This window comes from Notechis scutatus, chromosome 2 (genome assembly GCF_049901735.1).
Source record: "Notechis scutatus isolate UNSWTSFEM ecotype Mainland chromosome 2, rNotScu1.2, whole genome shotgun sequence".
NCBI lineage: Eukaryota > Metazoa > Chordata > Lepidosauria > Squamata > Elapidae > Notechis > Notechis scutatus.
In genome coordinates, this window is record NC_142010.1 from 256107670 (window position 1) to 256127858 (window position 20189).

General features: G+C 41.9%; 1 protein-coding gene across 2 annotated transcripts in view; it reads right to left on the reverse strand.

Annotated features, from left to right (window-relative positions):
• ME2 (malic enzyme 2) overlaps positions 1-19368 on the reverse strand; it is a 46014-nt gene extending 26646 nt beyond the window's left edge. The window contains exon 1 of one of the 2 annotated variants that reach the window (XM_087958678.1): positions 19219-19368. The gene's annotated coding sequence lies outside the window, so the exon portion shown is untranslated. Of the gene's footprint in view, positions 1-12614; positions 12640-19218 lie in introns of those variants that run through there. The other variant, XM_087958680.1, reaches the window with a different exon arrangement.
• Between the last annotated feature and the right edge of the window lie 821 nt (positions 19369-20189).

A 20189-nucleotide genomic window follows, 5' to 3' on the forward strand; every position in this document is an offset into this window, starting at 1 on the left:
TCATTTATCCCAATGACAAATGCAATTCTAGTCTCTATTCCAGCGAACACTTATTTTGCTAAGTATTGAATTAAGGATAATTGCTATAAATAATTTGAAGTACTCAATGTTGTTTTACTGCAAAGTGAAAGCAAAGGAAACAGCTGGAGAACATTAGATTTGTAGCCAACCCTGGATACACAGCTCACAGCTAGCAAGCTTATTCTTTTAGTTCAATGGCTGAAGACTTAAAGAGGAGATCCCAAAACAGGATTCTCATACTTCGAATTAAACCCATAAAAGAGATCCTTAAAGAAGGATCACAGATGCAAGCAACATCAAGACTCAATCTCTGGTCAGAGGCGGCTAAACCGTGAGATGGCAAATAAATATGGAAAGAAGGAAGGGAAAGAGGACAGAAGGAGGAAGGGAGGGAGGGAGGGAGGGAGGGAGGGAGGGAGGGAGAGAGAGAGAGAGAGAGAGAGAGAGAGAGAGAGAGAGAGAGAGAGAGAGAGAGAGAGAGAAAGAAAGGAAGCGAAATGATAACTTTGCTACCAACAAAGTTCAGATTCTTCCAGTTATTAAGTTCAGGTACTAATTGTGTCTTTCCCCAAGTGGCTCTCTTGGGCTAGGAACAGATCCCAGCAAATCATCACCTTCAAAAAAATGGCTATCAAGTTTTTTTCCTGACATCTAGCTGGGATATGAGCTTCTCCTGCAGCTCCCAGACTTCAAGAGATGTTGTATCCCCCTTGGCAGAGGCCAAGAGAGTCTACTGCCTTAGAACATCAATCATGACTAACTTAAAGCCATTGTCTGCAAAGACCTTGGTGTTTTTAGACAATACCTATAAATAGCAGCTGGGCGCCAACAGCAGGCAATAATTGCTCTGTTTGTCACCTGTTCTGAAACATCCTCTTTCCAATGTCATCAGCAGAGGTTCCTATTGCTTAATCCATGCTATCTTACGATCCAGGTCCACCTTCCCACTGGGGAGAGAGCCTCACAGTTAACAGTATTTAAAAAGTGTTATTTCTCTGCATTGTGAGCCACAGTGGCGCAGTGGTTAGAGTGCAACTTCTGCTGACTGCCAGCTGACTGCAATTTGGCAGTTCGAATCCCACCAGGCTCAAGGTTGACTCAGCCTTCCATCCTTCCGAGGTGGGTAAAATGAGGACCCAGATTGTTGGGGGCAATAGGCTGACTCTGTAAAACCGCTTACAGAGGGAGGTAAAGCACTACAAAGCAGTATGTAAGTCTAAGTGCTACTGCTATTGTCAATGGTTTATCCTTCCTTCTCAAATATTGTCCAGTCCTAGCACTGCTGATTAGTCCCAACACTGCCTTGGAACTATTCCAAAGTGGAACATACTATTTGTCTAACTCAGGGGTCTTCAAACTTGACAGCTTTAAGACTTGTGGATTTCAACTCCCAGAATTCCTCCTCCAGTCATGTTAGCTCAGGAATTCTGGGAGTTGGAAGTCCACACGTCTTAAAAGTAGCCAAGTTTGGGGTCTAACTCATCCTTTCTCGTTTCTACGCATCTAAATTTATGATCCTCCTGCAACAGGGAAATGTACCACCTTCCTTCATGAAAACACCCCAGACAGTAGGTAATAGGCAAATGATACACAATACAGGTAGTTCTCAACTTATGACTACCAAGGAGCTCAAAATTTCCATTGCTAAGTGAGACAGTTAAGTGAATTTGCCCCATTTTACAGTCTTTCTTGCCATAGTTGTTAATTGCTGCAGTTGTAAAGTGAGCAACATGGTTATTAAGTGAACCTGGCTTCCCCATTGACTTTGCATGTCAAAAAGATTGCCTAAGGTGAACGAACACAGGACCCAGGAACATTCCAGCCGCCATAAGTATGAGTCAGTGGCCAAGTATCTGAATTTTGATTGCTGTGAATTTTGATTGCTGATTGCTTTTATCTATATGTCTATATATCTATATATCTGTGGATCTCTGGTTATTCGGGGTTTCTCCCGCGTAAAATTGGAAGTATCTAGGCGACGTTTCAATGAAGTCTCATTCATCATCTTCAGGCTTGTGTCTTCGGCTTTGTGCTTCTCAGAGTAATGTGAGCTTGCAGCTGCTTCTTCCTTTTAACTGCTAGTGGGGGTGTGACTTGATTGGGTGAGGGCTTGGCTATGTTCTGAATGGGTGGGGGCGTGTTATCATTGGTTGGGGGTTTGGCTGTGTTCTGATTGGCTGGGGGTGTATTCTGTTCAGGTGGGGGCTTGGTTGTGCTCAGGTTAGTCTTAGTTGCTGGGGGATTTGAGCTGGTGAGCTGTGATCCTGTTGTTTGGTTTCGCGTTCGTGGTTGTTGCCACATCTTCATGGTGGGCGTCAGTTCGCTTCATGTATGGGTCGGAGGGGTTTGAAGCGGGTACTGATGCAGCTGCTTCTGGTCTGTGGTCATGTCTCATCTTCTGTGTGGGTGTGAGTCTGCTTTCTACGTGGAAGTGTGGTGGTAGCATCTTGTGTGGCCCACGTGGGTGTGGGTCTGGTGTCATTTTTCATGTTAGATACTCGTTTGTTAATGAGGGCGGGTTTCCAAATGGCTGGTAGGCGGGAGGTATCATCTCGTTTATTCATGCTGTGTGGGTGTTTTTCTCTCTATGGCTTCTCTGATTATTCTGTTGTTGAAGTGGTCGGTTTTGGCGATAGTTCTGGTATTTTTAAAGTCAATCTCATGTCCTGTGGCTTTGAAGTGTTGGACCAGGGAAGAGGTCGGTTCTTCTTTTTTGATTGAGTTCTTGTGTTCTTCAATGCGTGCACTTATTCTTCTGTTAGTTTGTCCGATGTATGTGGTGGGACAGGCGGTGCAAGGGATTTCGTATACTCCTTGGTTTTCTAACTGGATTTTGTCTTTGGGGTTTCTTAGGATGGTGGATATTTTTCTGTTTGTGCAGAATGCTGTTTTAATGTTGTATTTTTGGAGGATCTTGCTGATTTTGTCTGTAGTGCCTTTTATATATGGGAGGAGGGCTTTGCCGTTCTCTGTCTTGGATTCTGGTTGGGGTTTCTTTTTGGATTAGGTGGGTATCTTCTTTCTTTGGAATCCATTGGCTGTTAGTACGTTAGTGAGAGTGTGTAGTTCGGTTTTTAGGTGTTGTTCATCGGCTAAGCATTTTGTTCTGGAGATGAGTGTCTCAGCTACGGAATTGATCTGTGCTGGGTGGTGGTGTGAGAGTGCGTGTAGATAGCAGTTTGTATGTGTTTTCTTCTGGTAGATGGTGTGTCCTAGGGAGCCATTGGATTTTTTTATATACGAAGACATCTAGGAAGGGAAGTTGATTGTTAGCTTCTGTTTCCATGGTGAATTGTATTTTGGGGCATAGGCTGTTGAGGTGTGTGAGGAAGTTGTTCAGTTTTTCTTTCCCGTGTGGCCAGATTATGAAGGTGTCATCTACGTATCTGAGCCAGAGTTTGGGTTTGTGATCATCTTTTTCTCGAGCTTGTGTTTCAAAGTGTTCCATGTAGAGGTTTGTGATGACAGGTGAGAGGAGTGATCCCATGGGTGCTCCTTCTGTTTGTTTGCATTTTTGTCCGTTGTAGGTGAAGTATGTATTGGATAGGCAGTGGTTGGTCAGATCTAGGATGTGCTTGGGGTGGGGGGTATTTGTTTTGGATGGCTGTCAAGGCTTCTTTTATAGGCACTTGGGTGAAGAGGGATATGACATCGAAGCTCACTAGTAGGTCGCTGGGTTGTAAGTTTTGTTTCTTTATGATCTCGATGAACTGGAATTAGTTTCTTAGGTGTGAGTTGATGGATTCTGCATAGGGCTGTAGTTGTTAGGTGAGAAATTTGGCTAGGTTTTGGGGTAGGACCTAGGTACAGGGTCTCTCACCAATAGTTCTAGTAGGGTTGGAAGTTCAGCAACACTGGCTAGCTGTCAAACCTGATCTAAGCCTCTGTGAAAAAAAGCTTAATCCAGGGGGTGAATATTCTTCTACAATCCTAACTATTCAGAGCCCTTAAAGGGTGGTCTGAACACACTGAGACCAAGTGAAGAACTGGGGACCGTTACCAGGGGGTGTGTCCTCAGTTTTTCAACTTGGTCTGCAGAGCTAGGAGACTAGAGACTACCCATCCTGGACTCTCCCTTTGGCTCAGTGGAGAAGCCATAAATTGCTTACTCTGACAGATTCAGATTAAACTTAATATAGTTTAAACCGGGTCTTCAAACTTGGCATGTTTAAGACTTGTGGACTTCAACTCCCAGAATTCCTGAGCTAACATGACTGGAGGAGGAATTCTGGGAGTTGAAGTTCACAAGTCTTAAAGCTGTCAAGTTTGAAGACCCCTGGTTTAAACTAAAACATAACAAGAAAGCTCTTACCTAAGCCAAACCAAACCTATAGGAACAACTCCAGCTATTCTGCATCAGTGCCCTAAACTCCTGGAATCTGTCCTTCTCCCAAAATGTTAACTGTGGCCCCTTGAACATCAAAGGTCGTATAGTATTTTGCTTCCAACAAAAATATTGTGAATATTGTTTTTCAACAGAATAATCAGAAAGTCACTCTGTGTAAATGCAGAGGTGTAATTTATGAATGAAACAATTAAAATTCTTACAAGTTGCTCCACCATATCACCACATTCTTCCAAGGTTCAGGTTACTAATTAACTTTACAAAGGCTAAAAATTCTAGATGTAATATTATGTTACTCAATTATGAATTGGTATGCTGGGCTAAAGTTATGCATTCTGGCTTTGAAATCAGACTCCGTTCCACATTATATAAAGCAAAGAAGATATGCTCATAAATTAGATTTCACATTTGATGCCTGTAAGTTAAAGGGTCCTTTGGATATATTTTTTTTGACAATAAAGGAAGCTAACATGCCTGTTGTTTTTTAAAAAAATCTTTTTTGCAGCCACAGTACTTAGTTGCCCGCTTAAAATTGTGTGTGGGTGGAGAATCAATTTTGCCTCCTAAATTACAAATCATATCTCTGAATTGTTGCCCGTTACTGTTGGTAGGAACCAGACTAGTTCAGAAGGTCCTGTGGCTAAGTTTACTTACTCACTGCTTAGCAACCAACTTGGTATTAGAAACAAAAGCAGCTTTGTGCAGAATGATAGGGTATCGTGATGAACTAGGTGGATGCAGACAAAATCTTAGTGGCCTGCAGGAATTAATTATTTTAGAGCAAATTAACAAGCAGCAGATGAGACAGGAGCTGTAGAAGGAAACCGTTTTAAATCCACTTTGCAAATTGATATGTTGTATGTGAATAAGGAGAATCATATGGGGTTTAAATTTTGTTCAAGACTTGTCAACACATTACCATTAGATTGTTGCAGTGCACTGAACCATTTAACCATGGTTCCTTGAATGTGTTGTGGTTTATTTGTAATTTGCTGAATAAACTAACACTAGTTGATATACAAACTACACTGCAATTTAAGGAGGATGCATCAACCAAGCCTGAAATATATACAGGTAAATTCAATACAGCTAGTCCTCAACATGACCATTCAAACCAGAATTTCCACTGATAAGGAAAGCTGTTATTAACTGGGTCATTCCTGATTTTATGACCCTTTTTTCCCCATGGTTATTAAGTGAACCACTGCAGTTAAATTAATCACATAGTCATTAAGCAAATCCAGCTTCCCCATAAACTTCATCTGTTGGAATCCAGCTGGGAAGGTCATAAATGATGATCGCGTGACCCCAGGATCCTGCAAATATTGCAAATATATGCCAAGCACTCAAATTCTGATCACGTGACTATGGGGATGCTATAATGATTATTAAGTGCGAGGATCAGTCACAAGTCATTTTCTCCAGTGCTGTCCTAACTTTGAAGAGTTGCTAAATGAATGATTGTAAGTCAAGCCCCTTTGCTCTAGATCACCTATGGCAGGTGTGGCACGCCGAGGCATTTGTGCGGGCACGCGAGCCCCAGCCAAACTTACCTGCACTGCGCATGAGCGCACCTCCCAGCTGATTTTCTGCCCATTGGAGGCCTTTTTCACCCTCCCGGAGGCTCGACGGAAGCCTCTGCAGCCTCTGGAGGTCGAAAAATGGGCCCATTTTTCAGCCTCCAAAGGCTGCAGAGGATTCCCTCGAGCCCCCGAGAGGGGGGAAAAAGCCTCCAATGGGCCGAAGATCAGCTGGGAGGCCCCGCATGCGCAGTGCAGGTAAGGGGGCAGGGGGGTTGCGCAGGCATGCGCAGGGGGGTGGGGTGCATTGCATTGTGGGTGATGGCACACGCGCACGCACACTTTCAGCACACCACAACAAAAAGGTTCGCCATCACTGCTCTAGATAGAACACACTGACACCGAAGCCACGATGCCTCCCTTCCTACTGAGATGGAGGAGGACTGTGAACACCATGTGCCATTTTAGAATCTTTGCAGCATCCGGTGATAAATCATGAAAATACAGGTAGTCCTTGACTTACAGCCATTCATTTAGTTACCGTTCAGAATTACAACAGCACTGAAAAAAGGGACAGGGCCATTTTTCACACTAATGCCCACTGCAACATCCCCATGGTCACGTGATCAAATTTTGGAAGCTTGGCAACTGTCATGTGTTTGTCAGAGTTGGCAAGAACCTTGTACATCATCTAGTCCAACCCCCTGCCCAAGCAGGAGACCCTACAGCATTTCTGACAGATGGCGGTCCAGTCTCTTCTTGAAAGCTTCCAACGATGAAACTCCCACAACTTCTGAAGGCAACTTCTATTCCATTGGTTGATTGTTCTCCCTGTCAGAAAGTTTCTCCTTATTCCAGGTTGAATCTCTCCTTGTTCAGTTTCCATCCATTATTCCTTGTCTGGCCTACAGTTGCCTTAGAAAATAGCTTGACCCCTTCCTCCTCTCTGTGGCAGCCCCTAAAAATATTGGAAGACTGCTCTCCTATCTCCCCTGGTCCTTCTCTTCACTAGACTAGCCAGGCCCAGTTCCTGCAATCGTTCCTCATATGTTTTAGTCTCCAGTCCCCTAATCATCCTGGTTGCTCTTCTCTGCATTTTTTCTAGAGTCTTTATGATGGTTGCAGTGTCTAGGGGCCATGTGATCCCTTTCTGACAAGCAAAGTCAATGGGGAAGCCAGGTTCACTTAACAACCATGTTATTAAGTTAATAATGGCAGTGATTCACTTATCAATTGTGGCAGGAACGGTCATAAAATAGGACAAAATTCAACTATCTTGCTTAGCAATGGAAATCCTGTGCTCTTGAATCTAAAGCATGTTTGGTTGCATAGCTGGTGGGTTCCTTGTTCCATGATGGATGAGGTAGGTTTTCATAATGTGATTGTTTTTGCATGTCTGTGTTTGCTATTTCCCCGTTTTCTTATGCTGGAGACAGCCAAAAGAAACATCTGTAAGTATATCAATAATATATTTTAGTTACGCCCTGCAAAACCTGAGCTGTGCATCCTTGCAAACTCCGTAACAATTTGTAGTTTCTTTGGGTACAAAGCTGAAAACAACCCTAAGGGGGGATTATAATGGAATGCATTACAGTAGTGGTTTTCAAGGAAAGAGAAGGAGAGACAGGAGGAAACAACCCAGTCAGGGGCAGGAATCCACAGTTGCTTAACAATCACAGAAGGAAACTGAGAAAGGACCCACCCTAATAGATCAGGCAGTTAAAAGTGGCAGGCAGGAAGTGTGTAATTTCAACTTGCAAAATTCTGTTAATGTAGTCTTGCAATAAAGTAGAATTAGTTCATCTACTCCTGTCACCTGGAAGGGCTGACATCTATCTAATTAGGTAGGGAGGGAGGGAGGCAGATAGGTAAGTAGGTAGGTAGGCAGGCAGATACAGGCAGGCAGATAGGCAGGCAGGCAGGTAGATAGATAGGCAAGTAGGTAGGAAGGAAGGCAGATAGGGAGGCAGGCAGGCAGATAGGGAGGCAGGTAGTTATATAGGTAAGTAGATACTTAGGCAGGAAGGCAGATAGACAGATAGGTAGGCAGGCAGGTAAGCAGGCAGGTAAGCAGGCAGGTAGACAGATATGTAGGCAGGGAGGCAGGCAGACAGGTAGGTAGTTGGATAGGTAGCTAAGTAGGTAGGTAGGCAGGCAGGCAGTAGATAGGTAAGTAGGTAGCTAGACAGGCAGCAGGCAGGCAGATAGGTAAGCAGGAAGGCGGGTAGTTATATGGGTAAGTAGATAGGTAGGAAGGCAGGAAGGCAGATAGAAGGTAGGTAGGCAGGCAAGCAGGCAGGTAGATAGATAAGTAGGCAGGAAAGCAGGAAGGTAGTTGGATAGGTAGCTAAGTAGGTGGGTAGGCAGGCAAGGCAGACAGACAGAATCCTCCACATTTAAGCTGATGCCAGAAACAATACCGGTAGTCCCAATTCTCCTTCAAACTAAGGGTTCCTCTTTCGAGAGAGAATACATTGGCTGACAGTGCATGCTAAGGGAAGTGGTGTTACTGAGGAAGAAAAACTGTGAGGAAAAGAAGAAACAGCAGAGTTGGGGCCCAACCCAAAATGTTCAACAGTGGGCACGCCCAAGCCTAGCCTAAAAGAGTTTTCTCCAGCTTTCCAGCCAGTTGTAGTCCCAGCACAACTGAAGAGCACTGGGTTAAGGAAAGTTAATATAAAGCATTCTACCCACAATGCCCCTTTCTCCTTGTGGGCAAAGAAGTTCCACATTTTAGGGTATCTTCTTCTCAGCCATGGAATGGAGTGAAAAGTAAAGAACCAGGAATTTTCTTCTGCATTTGCCTGGGCAAAGTTAGTCATTAAAAGCAGTCAAGTTCCATCCATTGCACAGCAAGTCAATATGTAGGGCTCTAATCTTGCTTAGGTTGGGAAGAAAAAAAGCAGGATGCTTTTATCTATAAGCACCAAGGACAGTGTCTCCCAGCTGTTCAGGAGTGTGTCTCATGCAGAAATGCCTAGGATGGGTAGGACTCACAATGTGAACCAGGTTAGAGTTCAGCTAGGTGGCCAAGAATGGAGCAGAAAAATGACCTTCTGAACCAAAATATCATAGAGTTGGAAGTGTCTATGGAGACGCTCAGTCATCCAGGTCATGGTTGTCCCAAAGGTGCTTCTTCAAAAGGCAATTGGACTGTCTTGGTTTTTGCTTGAAAATGTTTCACTTCTCATCCAAGAAACTGGAGAAGTTTCTTGGATGAGAGTGAAACAAAAAGAAGGACTCAGGGGGTTGACATATCTCAGGGGCTGCCACAAAGAAGAGGGAGTCAAGCTATTCTCCAAAGCACCTGAGGGCAGGACAAGAAGCAATGGATGGAAACTGATCAAGGAGAGAAGCAATCTAGAACTAAGGAGAAATTCCGTTAGTCAGTGGAACAGCTTGCCTCCAGAAGTTGTAAATGCTCCAATGCTGGAAATTTTTAAGAAGAGATTGGACAACCACTTGTCTGAAATGGTATAGGGTTTCCTGCCTAAGAAGGGGTTCCACTTGAAGAGTCCAACCAAGGTTCCTTCCAACTCTGTTATTCTATATTGTATAAAGTCTTCAAGCAAAAACTAAGAAAGTCCAGTTGCCTTTCCAAAAACCACCTCTACGACACAGAATTGAGTTTCTTCATGGCCATCAGCCAAATTAGAACATCCTCTTGTTAACCTTTACTTGTGAGGAGCTCCGACTTCTCAGACCACGTCAGGTCCAAAGCAACCAAGAACGAGTCACTTCTGAGTAGTTTCTCTATTGTTGCTCACCTACAGACAGAATCTTGCCAGACTAAAAGGATGACCTGCAATCATTACAAATGTATTCTTGTGAACTGCTAGGGAGGACCTGTCCTTGCTCCCTTCCTGCCTACCAGACATTCCAGACTCCGCTGCCCCTTTGCCCTGTAAAAAGAAGTCCCTCTGTCTGGCAACTCCAGACCAAATTCCACCACACCATCTGGCGCCACAGTTCCTTCTACATTCTGGGTGATCAGGAAAAAACTTAAGTTTTGGAGGCTCATTTTCATTTTTAATAAATTCTGAGAAGACGGTCTCAAATAATCTTTCCACAATGAATTTGGCTTTTTTTTTTAGTTGACCATTCTGGAAGGTTTTAAAGATAGGAGCAGGAGTGTGAGATTTTGAAGAGACGGTCTGTTCTCACTTTTAACCTAGCTCAAATCCCTGAAAATGACTTGAAAGCCATGTTTTGGGAGAGTGTGTGTGTGTGTGTGTGTGTGTGTCTGTGTGTGTGTCCGAAGATCAAAATGGGAGATGGGGCAATAATGGGGGAATGGTTGGTGAAGATGATAGGACTTGCTGAGAAGGCCAAACTGACCTGTTTGGTTAGAGAAAAGATAGTCGCTATGTTTATTGCTGACTGAAAAACCTTATGCATTTTTCCATAAAACAGGAAAAACTGGGGGTGAGTATAGATTAAATCTCTAATTGTACTTATAATTGCTTAAAGAAAGTTGGAAGTTATTTCTTTATACCTTTTTTTTCTACACCTTTTCTTTATTCGTGTTTCCCCCGTTTTTTCTCTTTTCTTTTATGTTCTGCTTTAGTTCGTATTCATTTCTACTCTTGTTCTTAAAACTTTCAATAAAATTATATTTAAAAAAATACGAATGGTTCATTGCCCAAATTCCTCTAGTTTCTATCTCTGTCTTGAAACCCACTTAAGACAAAAACCAAACATAAACTGTATGGAGTGCACTTATGGGTAAACTCTCCCTATTTGGAGAGCTTTTGAAAAATGGTCCACTTGCAGCCATGTCATTCTGCCACAATCAGCTCCATTCTTTGTGGAGTTACCTTCAGTCCACCATTTCTTCCTCTGAAAGTGCGAAGAAGAATTTACGGATCGAAAGTATGGAGAGGTAACAAAAACCGCAGCCTGTGCACAAATACCAGAAAATACAATAGAAGTTGTGGATTGCAAGGCAAGAGATGAAAAATAAAGTGGGATACAAATGACAAGCCAAGAGCTAAACATCGACCTACTTATTGTTGGATTTATAAAAAGTGGCCTATTAAAGCCATGAAGAAACTCCCAAAATGGGAGAAAGAAAATTTGGATAAGATGAAGAATATTAGGAGCAAAGAAAAGGAATATAGGATCCATTTGATCAGAATTAAAACAAAAACCACTTTCATGAACCCATTTTGCTGATAGCGGACAGAAACGTTAGATGCTTCTTTGAATTTGTGAACAGACAATTGTTGTCATAAGAAGTGATTTCTGTAATTTAATATCAAAGAAGGTAGAGAATTATTAAACTTGCTTGTACAGTATTTCCTGTGAAGGTCAATTCTTTAAATTCACTTGGATAACCATTTGTCTGAAATGGTATAGGATTTCCAGTCTAAACAGGGGGTTGGACTAGAAGAACTCCAAGGTCACTTCCAACTCCGTTATTCTATTCTATTTTTTTCCTCTTATTTCATTTTTTTTTCTTTTTGTCTTTCTGAACTTTGTATTTTTTTATTCTTTTCTTTCTCGTTGGTTTGTGTTAGGTTTTATCATTGTTAAAGTCTTTAATAAAAAAGGTATTTTAAAATAGGAACTGAATACTCTTGTAGGCTTTTTCACAGCAGTTTGAAATCGAAAGTACATTCCAACTCTTTTATCTTTAAAAGATTCTAACTAAAATACACAGTGGATCCACATTTGGTTTATGAGACATGGGGGGGGGATGGGAAACAGGGCCACAGGCAGGGATGGGATCCGACTGGTATAACTACCGGTTCTGTCGCTCTGTGTCGCGCGCAAGTCGCGCAAGTGCAATTTACGACCTGCTGAGCTGCCCAGACAGCTGAGCAGCGCTGCGTGCAAGTGCGCAGCGGTTGGAAAAGCCCTTTTTCCCTGCTTTTTCAACCGGAGCTGTGTCGCGCAAAGCAGCTGCGGTTGAAAAAGCAGGAAATAAAGGTCAGGTAAGAGCCCAGGCGAGTGGGCGGGCTAAAACAGTAGCAAACATAGAACCGGTTCTATGTATGCTCTCTGTTTGCTGCTCTTCAGAGCAACCGGTTCTACAGAAGTGGACAGAACCGGTAGAATCCCACCCCTGGAGCCACAGGTGACTGTAAATTATGTATGCCAGAGTTGGCTTCATACAGGGCAGTGCCAGAATATAGCCTCTAATAAATCCTTTGAAGTTTTTTGAAGTTTGGCTCGAGAATCACGATCTAATTAGGGCAATTGCAGTATTGCAGGCTGACTCTGCCCACTGCCAGGAGTTTGTTCCTGACTTGCTCAAGGTTGACTCAGCCTTCCATCCTTCTGAGGTCAGTAAAATGAGGACCCAGATTGTTGAGGGGCCATATGCTGACTCTGTAAACCACTTAGAGAGGGCTATAAAGCACTATGAAGTGCTTATTGCTATCCAGCTGGAATTATGAATTACGTTGTCAAACCAAGCCAAGATTCATGATTTAACAAAACATCTTGGTTTAAAGTAGGCAAAGGTGCTTTTTTCCCCCTTAAAAGGAATAATGCTAGTTTTTTCCTTCCTTGTTACCCATAATATCTTTTGCTCATTACAGGAGCTCAGGCTGTTGAAAAGCCCAGAACAAAAGGCAATTTTATTTAGTTGGACTTTATTTTAGTAGCTTCGTGATCCGTCTTAATCCAAATGCAAGCAGGTAGTAGATGGATTGGATTATGGGTCCCTTTGTCTGAAGGCCGAACCAGTCATTTGAAATATAGGAATTGAAAAAGGCAATTACCAGTCCGCAGATTGGTTCATCTATTCCATCGAAAATGACAGATAGAAGAGGCAGGTCTCCTAAAATGGTGAACTGTGTGTTTGCAATATATTACATATTTCCGATGGGGTTCTTAGTCTTGGATTCCGGTCCCTGTGTTAAGCATTCTCATCTGCTTTCTTTTAGAATTAAATTACAGAAGGAGTTGCTGTTTGGTTCGTATCTAAATAGCCAGAAAATAAGCTACATGTATCTGTGTATCTTTTCAAAACAAGCCATAAAGTGCTGACAGTTACCTGCTTGGAAATTGTCCATTTAATAAAGCACAGTCTGTTTTTTCTCTCTGCATGGGTGGTGAGCCACGATAGCTGGTGTCTGTTTCTTCTCCAATTTATGAAAGTCCAGTTACTTTAATTTTAAAAAAGAAAGGGCACTTTACTCTGCGCCTCAGGTTGCTTCCAAAAAATGTGAAGTCATTCCTCCTGGGTGTTTCTGGTTTCTTGTTGATTAGACAAAATTCTGCCGCAGTTTAGGCTTTTAACTGTGGTGTCATCTCATGCGTGACTGCCGTAACCCCCAAAATTAAAAAGCCCGTTGGATAGAAATGTAATCTGTCTGGAAAAACCGTCTAACCTTTATCCCTGAGGAGCTAATTTTCTGCATGGAGGGAGGGTTGATTGGTCTGTTTCCTCAGAGAAAAGCACATTTTTCCCCCGTGGTTCACTGGTTGCCTCTGTGAGGAATTATTTCTAGGGGGAACATTTGATTGTGTGGGTCCCCATTGTAGACCAAAACTGAAGAGTGAGAAAGATGGATTCACTTCTCAAAGGTGAAGGGTTTTGTTTTATACGTCCTCGACTTATGTCCACAATGGAGCCCAAAATTTCTATTGCTAAGCAAGATGGTTAAGTCGCATTTTACAATTTTTCTCACCACAGTTGTTAAGTGAATCACTACAGCTATTTAAGCAACAGTTCACTTAACAGTCGTTAAAGCGAATCTAGCTCCTCCGTTGACTTTGCTTGTGAGAAGATTGCAAACGCTGATCACATGATTCCAGGACACTGCAACCATCATAAATATGAACCACCTGCCAAGCACCTGAATTTTGATTATGTGACCATGAGGATGCTGCAACGGTCATAAGTGTGAAAAAACGCTAACATATCCCCCCCCCCCCCCCCCCCCCCCCCCCCCCCCCCCCCCCCCCCCCCCCCCCCCCCCCCCCCCCCCCCCCCCCCCCCCCCCCCCCCGAAAGGCCTTTAACTTTTTTTAGTTTTGTTATAACTTTGAATGGTCACTAAACTGTATAGTGCAATATTAATGCAATACCAGGAGTTTTCAATTCAACTGTACAGAATGTGAAGGATGTGTGTTTTTGTTTTATTTACTCTTTTTAGTATACATACACATGTACACTGAAGATGGCATTTAATTTCATTGTGAGAGGTGCAATGACAGTAAACTAAATTAAGCTAAACTAAATTAAATGAACTGTTGGAAGTCGAGGACTACCTGAAAAGGCAGAATAGCATCAAATCAAAAAGGAAGGCATCATGTTTCACGAGCTGCAGGAATTGTATGTTGAATTCTAGGCATGCAAGAACAAGAACAGATTTAGAAACTTTGACACAGTTTTAGTGATTTTGTAGAAGATTCAGATGCGGCTACATGATGCAACTTACAGGTGGGATCCTACCATAGAGAAATATTTGCTTCTAGATAAATATCTTTATATAGTGCTCCTGATGAGTTTGAATTGGCCGGCTGCCTCCTTGATAAGGGATTCTTTTTCTCACAGAAACTAGCTATCATTCTTGCTACGGGTTTTAAAGAGTGATGTCTTCTTTATACCAAAAATTGACTTGATTTATGACCAGTTGCAACATCATCCTGCAATCACACGCCCAGGATTTACAACTTTTTTTTTGGGGGGGGGGTTTCTGGGCACAAGTTCTCATTCCGAAGAATGGATCCACAATGAAGACCACAATGCTTAACAACCACAGTGATTCCCTTAGCAGCTGCCACAAAAAAAAAGTTATAAAATTTACAACGTAATGATTCACAAATGGAAATTTGGTCATAAGTTGAGGATTATCTGTAGCGTAATAGAAAGGACGTTGTTTTTGTCAGCTTGCTAACATGCGTGACTAGCTCTAGCCAGTTTCGGCTGATTTTGGAAAGCCAATCCGGGTTGCATTTCATTAAACCATCATCCAAGGATTGTAACCTGGTTTGTAAACTAAAGAAATCTAAAGGAAACATTGCATTCTATCAGAAGACAATGAAGCCAACAATATGGAATTTTGTTGTGCAGTTTTGGGCTTCAGGGCTTAATGAACCTCAGCACTTGAAGAGTTGCAGTTGCTGGTGAAATATTAGTGTCAGGATTCCAGCATTCTAACCACTGCACCACCATGACTACACAGATAACCTATAGCTTATAAACCTATCCCAATTTGATTTAATAATTTACTAAAGTAAGTGCGGGAACACATCTGAAACATGAATCCGCTTTCACACTGCCACTGTAATCTTAATGTATCAAGGCTTATTTTGTGCAAATATGGCATGACCCATGAAGCTGGCTGTCACTTTTCATTTAGTATTCTCTGCAAATTGTAGATGTGACTACAACAAAGAGGAAGGTTTTCCTTTTGTCCCTTTTCCTGTCACAATTGCTTTTCTACCAGTAAGAGAATATTTTTCAAATAAGGGTTAAAAAGATAAATATATTGAATATAAAAATGGGAGACTGAATATCTCACACAGTGCAGTCCTAATAACTACCTATGTCCTATCATATTTCTTTCCAATGACTACACTGAGAGATGGATGAGGAACCAATATAGCTGCTATGCAATAAGCTTGATTGTTTTCACCGCATTAAATTCTCCGTGCCAAAACACAAGCCAACCAACTTCCCTGTTTTAAAGGATCTCTGTCCTTATCAGATTGCAAGAGGACCAGTCTGTAGATAGCTCAGGCAAATGAGCCAATCAGCAAAGTTGAACGAAGACCCTGAGCACCCTCAGCCAAACTACAGAAGTATGCATGGGAAGATGTTCCTTTGAGCTACAGAAAATAACTGCAATAAAGCAAAAACTTTATCTGCAGAAGATCAGGTTCAAAACAATAAATCTCGACTAAAAAGTTAAGACCACAGATGAATCAAAGATTCAGCACCGCTCAGAATTGATAATACTGGGCTAAAGCCATCAATATGGAGCCACCCACAAAAGTCAGGAGCACAACCATACCAAGGCAGTATAGATAATCCCTGTTTTACAACCGTCTGTTTAGCGACTGTTTGAAATTGCAACGGTATTGGGGAAAAAAGTAAGATTCATACAACTTTTGCAGCATCCCCATGGTCACGTGGACAAAATTTGGATACTGGATAACTGGAATGTATTTATGACAGTTGCATGTCATTTTTTTGCAATCCTCTGACAAGCAAAGTGAATGGGGGAGCCAGATTCATTTAACAACCATGTTTCTAACTTAACAGTTGCAACGATTCACTCAACAACGGTGGCAAGGAAGGTCATAAAATGGGGCAAAACTCACTTAACGATTGTCTTGCTTAGCGGTGGAAATTTGGGGCACAATTGTAACTGTAGTCAAGGACTACCTATAAACTGTTTTTATTTTCAATAAACATATGGATTACAGAATTTAATTTAATCCAGTGATTCTCAACTTTGGCAACCTTAAGGTGAGTGGACTTCAATTCCCATGCTGGCTGGGGAATTCCAGGAGTTAAAGTCCATCTATCTTAAAGTTGCCAAGTTTAAGAAACAACTAACAAACTATAAGCCCTGACAAAATATTCTGTGGGGTATTAATGGAGAATGATATCCTAGAATGCTGCAAGCATTTTTTTAAATTATTAAATATTTTAAAAAATTATTCTTATGCAGACTTCACACTTTCATGGTATGTTACACAACTGTCTATCATTTTCTTAAAAACTAAATTCCCTTTTCTTTTTCTTTCTCTTTCCTTCCTTCCCTTTCCCATTACACTAAAGCAAATAATAGGACCATGAAGTCTTGATTTTACAAACATTCTTAAAACTACTGTACTCAGAAAGAAAATCTATGACGGTCTCTAGCACAGCATTAATCACAGAAAGTGTTTCCGAGTTTGAAATCTGCAATTCCTGGCACTTAAAATGGAAATAAGGGTTCGTTTTGGGACAAAAGCTGGAACAAGAAACTGCCAAACAGCCTGCGCTATCCAGCAAGAACAAGCAACAGCATTTTTGTTTCAAGAGCAATTGCCATCAACTTTACATGGCATTTCAGTTTATTTCTTAAACTAAATGAAACTCAAATAAAACCTGTTTATTTATAGGCAGGGAGACTTTCTCAAATACATTCTCATTTGTCTGAATCAAACAGCATTGTCTCTTTTTCCTAAAAAAATGTTTAATAAGACTTGCCAAGCTGAAAAAGTGTACTGAATTATCAGTAAGTGGCCTGCAAGAATGCAATTTATCTGCATAATGGAATTGTTCCTTGGTTTTTAAAGTAGAGTGCAAAATGCCAGGCTGAACAGGCCTTCCCCAAGAGAAAATGAATTGGCATCTAATCTTAGCGGTATTTATAATTAGCACCAATTATTCTTTAGAAACTCTTATTGGAACTGAATCTGGCATTTCATGAACACCCGTGTACTTTTTCTTGGCAACAATACGCCAAGGACTTTCTAGTCTGGATTTCCTGGTGATCTCCTCTCCAGGATCTAAACAGGTCCAGCACAACCAGTTTGGCCTATTGGTTAAGACCCCAGGCTAGAAACCAGGAGACAGTGAGTTCTAGTCCCATAAAAGCCAGCTGGGTGGCTTTGGGTCAGTCACTTTCTCTCAGCCCAGCCCACCTCACAGGACTGTTGTTGTGATGGGGGGGGGGAAAACAGGAGGAAGAAGGAGCATTGGGTATTTTCACCACCTTGGTTTATTAATAAAGTAATAAAGGCGGGATAAAACAATCAAATAAACATAGCTTTTTGAGATGAGCTTCCTAGAAACAAAATTAATCCTGGGGATGATAAAACATTTTTATATAAAGTTTTTTTTACTTTTTATCATACAAAAATTCCATTTTTGGTTAAATGGCGTGTTGCTTGAGTACAAATAGTTTTAGAAAGTAATCATCAAAGTGTTTACAACAATATTCATTACATTGATATTCATTCTATCATAGTGATCGTGATAATACTGATATTTGCTTATCCATTTTAACACGCCTCCCTTTTTTATAGTTCCTTTTCTTATATTTCCATGTTCTAACTTCTGTTTTTGTCAGTTAACCATTGATAAAATAAGTCCCAAGTCAAAAAGTATTCAAGTTTCTTCCTGTTCCTTAATTGTAAGTGTTAAATCTATTCCTTTCTGCACATTCTGATATTTTTAAAAAAAATCACATTTTCATCTTTTCGCTTTTCACTTTTCCATTGTTGTGCAAATACAATTCTGGCTGCAGTCAATACATGTAAAATCAAATGGGATGATAAAACACTGTATAACAGACATTAACACAACTGAGTGAGTCCAGAGGTATTTCATGAGAAGAGTACTCCACTCGCAATATGCTACCAGGCTTGAAATGTTGGATCTAGACAACTTAGAACTACAGTCTGACCTAAGCTTAGTACACAAACTTGTCTGCTACAACGCCCTACCTGTCAATGACTACTTCAGCTTCAACCACAATAACACATGGGCAAACAATAGATACAAACTCAAAGTAAACTGCTCCAAAATTGCAAAAAATATGACTTCAGCAACAGAATGGTCAATGTCTGGAACTCACTACTTGACTCTGTTGTTACATCCTCAAACCCCCAAAACTTTAACCTTAATCTGTCTACCGTGGACCTCACCCCATTCCTCAGAGGTCCGTAAGGGGGGGGATGCATAAGCGCACCAGCGTGCCCACCATCCCTGTCCTACTGTTCCCATTTATTCGTACTCATTTATGATGCATATAATGATACCTGTTTATACTTACACGTTTTGTTCATACTTACACTTGTTTTCTCATGCATGCTTGACAAACTAAATAAATAAAAACATTTTTGAGCACGGATGGTTATAGCAACCTCCCCCAATCTAACAACCTGCCAACTGTGTAGGATCACAACTCCCATCACTAGAATCACCACAACCAAGGCAGGCTGGCTGAAATGATGGGAGTTGTAGTCCCATACACAGGGCTAAGAGGCTGATTTTGGAGACCAAGCCTGCTTTTTTTTCCCTTGAGCCACGATTTAGAAGGAGAAACCAAGCTGCCCCCAATCCAAATGCCATTTTAAGCCTCCTGAAAGTCATGAAAGGACTGTTATAGGACAAGTCTTTTGCTAATTCCAGCCTGGGGGTTGGATATAAGGGCCTGCCCTCCAGCAGCCTTAAAAAATAATAATCAGAGCGAACTTTTTCACTGACACCCTTTCCCCACAAAACTGAATGATGCTAGACGGCGATAAACGACGGGCCTCCGGGGGATAAAGAAGTTCTGAAAGGGAAGTTAAATCAGGGTGAAAAGACGTGCCTAAAACCATTTCAAAGAGCCACGGCAAGGTGAGAATGCTGATTGTAAACCCTACAAATAATTACCACGCAGTGGGGTTAGTAGCACCTCCTCATCCAGCTCTTTGTTCCAGCGATGGGCTTCTGCGAGGCTGTTTCCAACCTACAACCTGCTGACACCCTCCGGCCTCCACGCCCCAGCGCCGAATGAACCGCCCGAGGTCAGGGCAGGGAGGGACACCTCAAGAGGTGGGGCCTCTCCTACCTGAGTGACAAGGAGGTTTAGCCAACGGGCGGCGTCAGCGAATCGTCGCCTTCCTCCAATCCCCGCCGCTTCGTCTCTCCCCCCCTCAATCCCGGAGATCTGAGAGGCAGGGGAGGCGAAAAGATTTGAATATATGCTAATCGCGGTGGTCGAAATGGCCAATCCACGGGCTGTTCCTTTTGGATAGGACCACCGGGGAAGCGGGCGGAAAGGAGGCGTCTGATTGGTGGATACAAGGGATGCCCCGCGCGGGCCGGGATGCAAAGAGGCGAGGATGATGAATTTGGGGTCCTGGAGATGAAAGTGAAAGCAGCCTTGGCACGTGCTCTACGCCGTAAGCTCCTGTTGCGTTCGAGTCGGTTTGCAAGGAGACTTTGAAGCGTAAATGTCGGTTTATGTGTCCGCCTAAGAGTTCATGCTACAAATGAGGTTTTTGGTCGGGGTGTTGCGTCACTGCAATCACCTTATACTTGATCTTTGTCTGAGAAAGATAGTGCATTTTTCCCCCCAGGCAGGACGTTGAAGTGAAGAGAAGAGAAGATAGAACAGAATGGGAAATAGAATAGAATAGAAAATAGAATAGAATGAAAAATAGAATAGAATAGAATAGAATAGAATAGAATAGAATAGAATAGAATAGAATAGAATAGAATAGAATAGAAAATAGAATGAAAATAGAATAGAATGGAAAATAGAATATAGAATAGAATAGAAAATAAAATTGAAAATAGAATGAAAATAGAATAGAATAGAAAATAGAATAGAATAGAGAATAGAATAGAATAGAATAGAA